Genomic DNA, 6,974 nt, shown 5'->3' with positions numbered 1-6,974 from the left:
CTCAAAGACGAAGATGGAATCACAGGAAAATGTGCGAACTCAAAGATGAATGCATATTACCAGCTCAAAGTTGCAGGTACTTCACTAACTCAAAGACGAAGGTGGAATCAAAAGGAATCTGTGCTAAACTCAAAGACGAAAGCACGCTACCAGCTCAAAGTTGCAGGTAGAACCATGGAACTTTCTGTGAGGATGTTATCAACTCATAGATGGAGATAGTAATTAATTTATCCGAGGGATAACAAAGGTTACCACTCATGGATGTAGGTAACTCAAGTTTGTAACGGGTACCAACTCAAAGATGAAGGTATAAAGGACTTGGACACAATATCTGTCATGTCCGTTTTACTGAATGAGAGTCACAAAGACTATATTGTTGCCTTCTTTTACTGGCAATTTCTGAGCTTTATCTGGAGACACGAGGTTCAAACTAGGATAGAACTAGAATGAAACGGTCAAACAAGACTTCAACTGAAGAGGAATGAACTCATCAGGATTTACAACTGAAACAACCATCTTCCACGAGGCATAGATCTCTGTGGGGAACATGACCAATAAAAGGTATTTTGCTGCTTATGAGGATACTCTATATGGAGAGATTGACTCAACCCACAATATAAACAAGGAAACAAGGTGCATATGAATGCAAGCATGATATGTCATAGGTATGCATGAATATTTAGTAATGAATGCATGATGGACAGACAAAACTAGGAATAACTAAAAATGTTAACAGCTGCATAAGGACTTGCTGGAGATTTGCACTGAGACTCGCTAGGGAGTAGTACAAAGACTTGCTGGGGAATTGGTACAAGAGCACCATATCCAGGTTTCTTTAAAAGTCTGTCTCTGCTGAGGATTCCGTAGAAGAATGGAGATGCCTTCTACTTCAAAAATGCAGGAGATTCCCTGTGGTTCTTGAATTTGTGAGGTATATGAGGATTGGACCTTTCTGAGGACTCCGCTGGGGATACAAGGTGTTATCCTCTGGAAATAAGATGATATTGTAAGAGAAGTCCTGCAATTCTTGAATTTGCTGATAATACAGAAGGGGTTATTCTTCTGGAAGACTCCGCTGGGGATAGGTGGTATCTTTCCAGGGAATAAGAATATAGGGGAAATCTATCCTTGATTTTTTTGCTTTAATTATCATGGAGACTTTCTGTATCTGAAGACTCTGCAGGGGATTATGGTGTCTGATATCTGGTTACGAGATCTTTCCTCTAGGAGACTCTGTCGGGGAACAGTGATGTCTGACCTTTGAATATAAATGAGAATTCAGGAGAAATCCTGCAATTCTTGAATTTGCTTAAAATGCATAACACACTCTTCTTTTACTACAAAACATTACTGAGGCGGAGACATATCCTTCTATTGAATGGACAGAGAACAACAAGAGATTCCCTGTAGTTTCTGAATATCAACTTTCTTCACTCGCTGAGGGATGGAGACCTCTGTATTACTTCTGCTCAGGGAAATCAAATCTTCCTTCTCATCCTCTGCTGGGGACATTGCTGATCCCTCCTTAATAAATTACTGGGGAAATACCTGTAGTAATCCCATAGGCCAAATCTGTAACTTAAAACCTGGATCAAAGTCTTCATGATCAATTAACCGGGGAGTCTTCATGATCAAATAACTGGGGAGTCTTCATGATCAATTAACTGGGGAGTCTTCATGATCAATTAACTGGGGAGTCTTCATGATCAATTAACTGGGGAGTCTTCATGATCAATTAACTGGGGAGTCTTCATGCCCCAAGTGAAGGGAATAAACTTCTTGAAATATTTCTTGCATGATCTCTTGAGGAAAACTAGGAAGCATAGCTGGGGATATCCAGAATCACAACCTCTGCTGGAGAAATATTACTGCCAAGACACCTGTGGAGATTTTTTCATCATATACATATAAGGACAGTAACATGAACATGTCTAGTTGGAATCACATGATTTCAGAATTACTGGGACCACATGTCTCAATCCTTTTATTGATGTCCACAAATCAAAATAAATAATCTTTATATTTTTCAAAAACTGTTTTTAATTCAAAACTTTTGTTTCAAAACATATATGTCAAAGTAAAAGAACTTTCGTAAATTGAAATGAAAATTAAGAGTGCCAAGAAATATAGAAAGGCTCAAATTGATTTGATAGGATGGTAATCAGCCAACAGCGTGATTCCATAGATCTTTATAAATCGGAAAATGGTAATTTCGTGGAAAAAGGGTACGTTGAACTACAATGACATCATTCTCTCTTCCACTTTTGACCTGTATTGCAGCCTTGAGAAAGTTGGAGAACTGTTGAAAATATTCTGATACTTCAATGATCTTATCTCTGTTATGCAGTTACTTGCCTGAAATCCCTAACTTTTGCCTAGATTGCCCTTTCGGGTTTTCAATCTACCGCGATAATATTTTCTTTGTTTTTTATGTCTCTAATTTTTGCATGGACCGCCCTTTCAGGTTTTCAGTCCACCGAGACGCTCATTTTTGCCTAAGCCACCCTTTCGGGTTTTCAACTTAGCGAGCTGTTCTTTTCATTTTTTAGGCGAAGTATTTCTTGACTGCATCTGTATTCACGGGACGTGGAAGCTCTTCACCATCCATGTTTGTAAGAATTAAAGCACCGCCTGAGAAGGCTTTCTTGACAACATAGGGTCCTTCATAGTTAGGAGTCCACTTGCCCCTAGAATCATTGTGAAATAGTATCATCTTCTTGAGTACAAGGTCACCCTCTTTGAATTCTCTCGGCTTAACCTTCCTATCAAATGCCTGCTTCATTCTCTTTTGATATAACTGTCCATGGCACAAGGCAGTCGTTCTTTTTTCTTCAATCAAATTCAACTGATCGTATCTGCTTTGACACCATTCAGCCTCTAACAACTGATTTTCCATTAGTATCCTCATTGATGGAATTTCAACCTCTATCGGTAACACAGCTTCCATACCGTATACAAGTGAAAATGGGGTTGCCCCAGTTGAAGTACGGACTGATGTTCTATATCCGTGTAGTGCAAAAGGCAGCATTTCATGCCAATCTTTGTAGGTAATAACCATCTTTTGAATGATCTTCTTGATATTCTTATTTGCAGCTTCAACTGCCCCATTCATCTTGGGACGGTAAGGAGAAGAGTTGTGATGCTCGATCTTGAAACTTTCACATAATTCATCCATCATTTTGTTGTTCAGATTGGAGCCATTGTCAGTGATGATCTTGTTTGGAATGCCATATCGGCAAATGAGATTATTTTTGATGAATCTGACCACCACTTGCTTTGTCACCTTTGCATACGAAGCTGCTTCCACCCATTTGGTGAAGTAATCAATTCCCACGAGAATGAAACGGTGTCCGTTGGAAGCTTTGGGTTCAATCATACTGATCATGTCAATGCCCCGCATTGAGAATGGCCAAGGAGCAGAAATCACATTCAAAAAGGTTGGTGGTACATGAACCTTATCAGCGTAGATCTGACATTTGTGACACTTCTTTACAAATTTGTAGCAATCTGATTCCATGGTCAACCAGTAGTAACCAGCTCTCAACATCTTTCTTGACATAGAGTGGCCGTTTGCATGAGTACCAAAGGACCCTTCGTGAACTTCTTTCATCAACATTTCTGCTTCCTTTTTGTCAACACATCTGAGTAAGACCATGTCATAATTCCTCTTATAGAGCACATTCTGATTAAGGAAGAAACTGCCTGACAATCTTCTCAAAGTCTTTTTATCTTTTTCTGTTGCTCCTAGAGGATACTCCTGAGTCTGAAGGAAATGCTTGATATCGTGGTACCATGGTTTATCATCAAAACTGGCCTCAGCTGTAAACACATGTGCTGGTCTATCAAGTCGCTTGATCACAATTCTGGGTACTTCGTTTGGAAAACCCACTTGATACATTGAAGACAACGTAGCTAGAGAATCCGCCATATGATTCTCATCCCGAGGAATGTGATGCAATTCAACCTTGGTGAAGAAAGTCAACAATCTTCTTGCATAGTCTTTGTATGGGATCAAGCCAGGGTGGCGTGTTTCCCATTCTCCTTTGATCTGATTGATAACTAACGCTGAGTCACCATAAACAGTAAGATTTTTGATGCGGAGGTCAATGGCTTCTTCAAGACCCATGATACAGGCTTCATATTCAGCAATGTTGTTTGTACATTCAAAGCAAATTCTTGCCGTGAAAGGAATATGAGAACCTTCTGGAGTGATAATGACTGCACCTACTCCATGTCCATAAACGTTGGAAGCTCCATCAAATACTAAACCCCATTGAGAATCTGGTTCAGGTCCTTCTTCAGGAAGTGGCTCTTTACAATCTCTGGATTTTAGGAACATGACATCTTCATCAGGAAACTCATCCTCATTATCATCGTGATCTTCAACGGGTTGGTGAGCAAGGTACTCAGCCAACACACTGCTCTTGATAGCTTTCTGGGTATGATACTCAATGTCGTATTCTGATAACAGCATCTGCCATCTTGCAATCTTACCAGTGAGTGCAGGCTTCTCAAAAATGTACTTGATTGGATCCATTTTGGATATCAACCAAGTGGTGTGACTTAACATATACTGCCTCAATCTCTTAGCAGACCAAGCCAATGCACAACATGTCTTCTCGAGTAAGGAGTATCGTGATTCACAGTCAGTAAATTTCTTGCTTAAGTAGTAAATGGCATGCTCTTTCTTTCCAGTTTCGTCTTGTTGACCCAGAATACAGCCCATAGAATTCTCAAGCACTGTCAAATACATAACCAACGGTCTTCCAGCAACAGGTGGTAACAAGATAGGAGGCTCCATGAGGTACTCTTTGATACTGTCAAATGCTTTCTGACAATCCTCTGTCCAAACACAATTCTGACTCTTTCTCAGCAATTTGAAGATAGGTTCACAAGTGGCAGTCATGTGAGAAATAAACCGGGATATGTAATTCAATCGTCCTAGAAAACCTCTCACTTGCCTTTCTGTTTTTGGTGCGGGCATCTCTTGGATAGCTTTTACTTTATCTGGATCAACTTCAATGCCTTTTTGGCTGACAATGAAGCCCAAGAGTTTACCTGATCTGACGCCAAATGTGCATTTGTTCGGATTGAGGCGAAGACGAAACTTCCTCAATCGTTGAAACAGCTTCAATAGATCTACTAAGTGACCTTCTTCTGAACGAGACTTCGCGATCATGTCATCCACATAAACCTCAATCATGTCGTGAAAGAGCGTTGTCATGGCTCGCTGGTAAGTAGCACCTGCGTTCTTCAACCCAAACGGCATCACTTGATAACAGAATGTTCCCCATGGTGTTATGAATGTAGTTTTTTCCATGTCTTCGGGAGCCATTTTGATCTGGTTATACCCGGAGAATCCGTCCATGAAGGAGAATATGTCAAACTTTGTTGTATTGTCTACCAACATGTCAATGTGAGGCAGGGGGAAATCATCCTTTGGGCTTGCTCTATTTAAGTCACGATAGTCGACACACATTCGTACCTTCCCGTCCTTCTTAGGAACTGGCACAATATTTGCTATCCACTCTGGATACACTGAAGTGGCAAGAAAACCAGCATCTATTTGCTTCAGAACTTCTTCTTTAATTTTGACGGCCATATCTGGATGTGTTCTTCTTAATTTCTGTTTGACCGGTGGACATTCTGGCTTCAAAGGTAGCTTGTGCTCTACGATGTCAGTGTCGAGACCAGGCATATCTTGATAAGACCAAGCAAACACATCTACATACTCTTTCAATAGGCTGATCAATTGCTCCTTGACCTGTGGGGATAACAATGCTCCAATTTTGACTTCTTTCACATTTTCTTCCGAACCTAAGTTGACTGTTTCCAAAGGCTCCTTGTATGGCTGAATAGTGTCTTCTTCATTTTTAAGCTGGCGGGCGACCTCTTCTGGAATCTCATCCCACTCTTCCTCTTCAGCTTCGAATACAGAATGTTCAAAGTTGGGAGAGGGCATGATGTCATTGTGTTCAACGGGTTTAAGTAACCTGTACAAACAATTGTTTTTAGAGGACTGACCATGACATGCAAAAATGTGTTCTTTTTAAGGTTTTTTTTTGTGTTACCATTTTCCGAAAAAGCTGAAAAGATAAAAGGACACAAGTGTATAGGAACACAAAAGATCTTTTTCATGGATAGTACGTTTTTGACAAAAGTGCCCATTTTACAAAATTAATGCTTCGCGCTTTGGGCTAAAGCGGAAGATTTTTGAAAACTGAAAAGCTTAATTACTTTGATATGTGGACACAATGTGGGATGTCAACTGCGGTCCAGTTCTTCATAACTACTCCTGGTGTCACAAATCTGGGGCCTTTTTTTGTAGTTGGCTCATGTGTTGTAATTATGCGTCAGCTTGAAATGGATCTGCTGGCGTGAAGCAACTGTTAGAAGACTGGACCAAGACAGACAACCTGTATGCACGTGATGCATGGATATGCAAAATGAATGATTTTCCAAGGAACTCTAAGTGAAGGAAAAGATAGAATTGCAAACATTTTTTGATAACAAAACAAAGTTATCAACCCAAAATACAACCAAGAAAACCATTTAAAGACATGTGTCATCAGGACGAGCATAAACAAGTAGGAGTTGTCCTTTAGGCCTTCTGCATAAAAGCTTTCTCCTTTACCAAACTGTCTACAAGACCTTTCCATGCACCTGAGGACTGTGGAATCTGGGAGTAATCTGTTGTGCCTGAGGAAAATAAATCCTCTTGCACCCTTGGACGTTTACCTGCACGATCTTCTCCACTCTGCTCCTTTAACTGTCTCTGAAGTTCTTCATTTTCCATTTCGAGCACCTGGGCCTTATCCTTCCAAGCGTCTCTCTCTTTCTTGACCCTCTCCAAGGTGGCTTGGAGTTCTTCTTTGTCATCTAGCGGAAGGTAGGGGGTCTTTAACGGAGCGGGTTTGATAGGATCATGATGTGGGTATGGCATTTTCAACTGTATAGCTTTGGCTCTGATCCAC

The sequence above is a fragment of the Lathyrus oleraceus genome, chromosome 7 (assembly GCF_024323335.1).
Source record: "Lathyrus oleraceus cultivar Zhongwan6 chromosome 7, CAAS_Psat_ZW6_1.0, whole genome shotgun sequence".
NCBI lineage: Eukaryota > Viridiplantae > Streptophyta > Magnoliopsida > Fabales > Fabaceae > Lathyrus > Lathyrus oleraceus.
Note: the sequence above shows the minus strand (reverse complement) of the source record.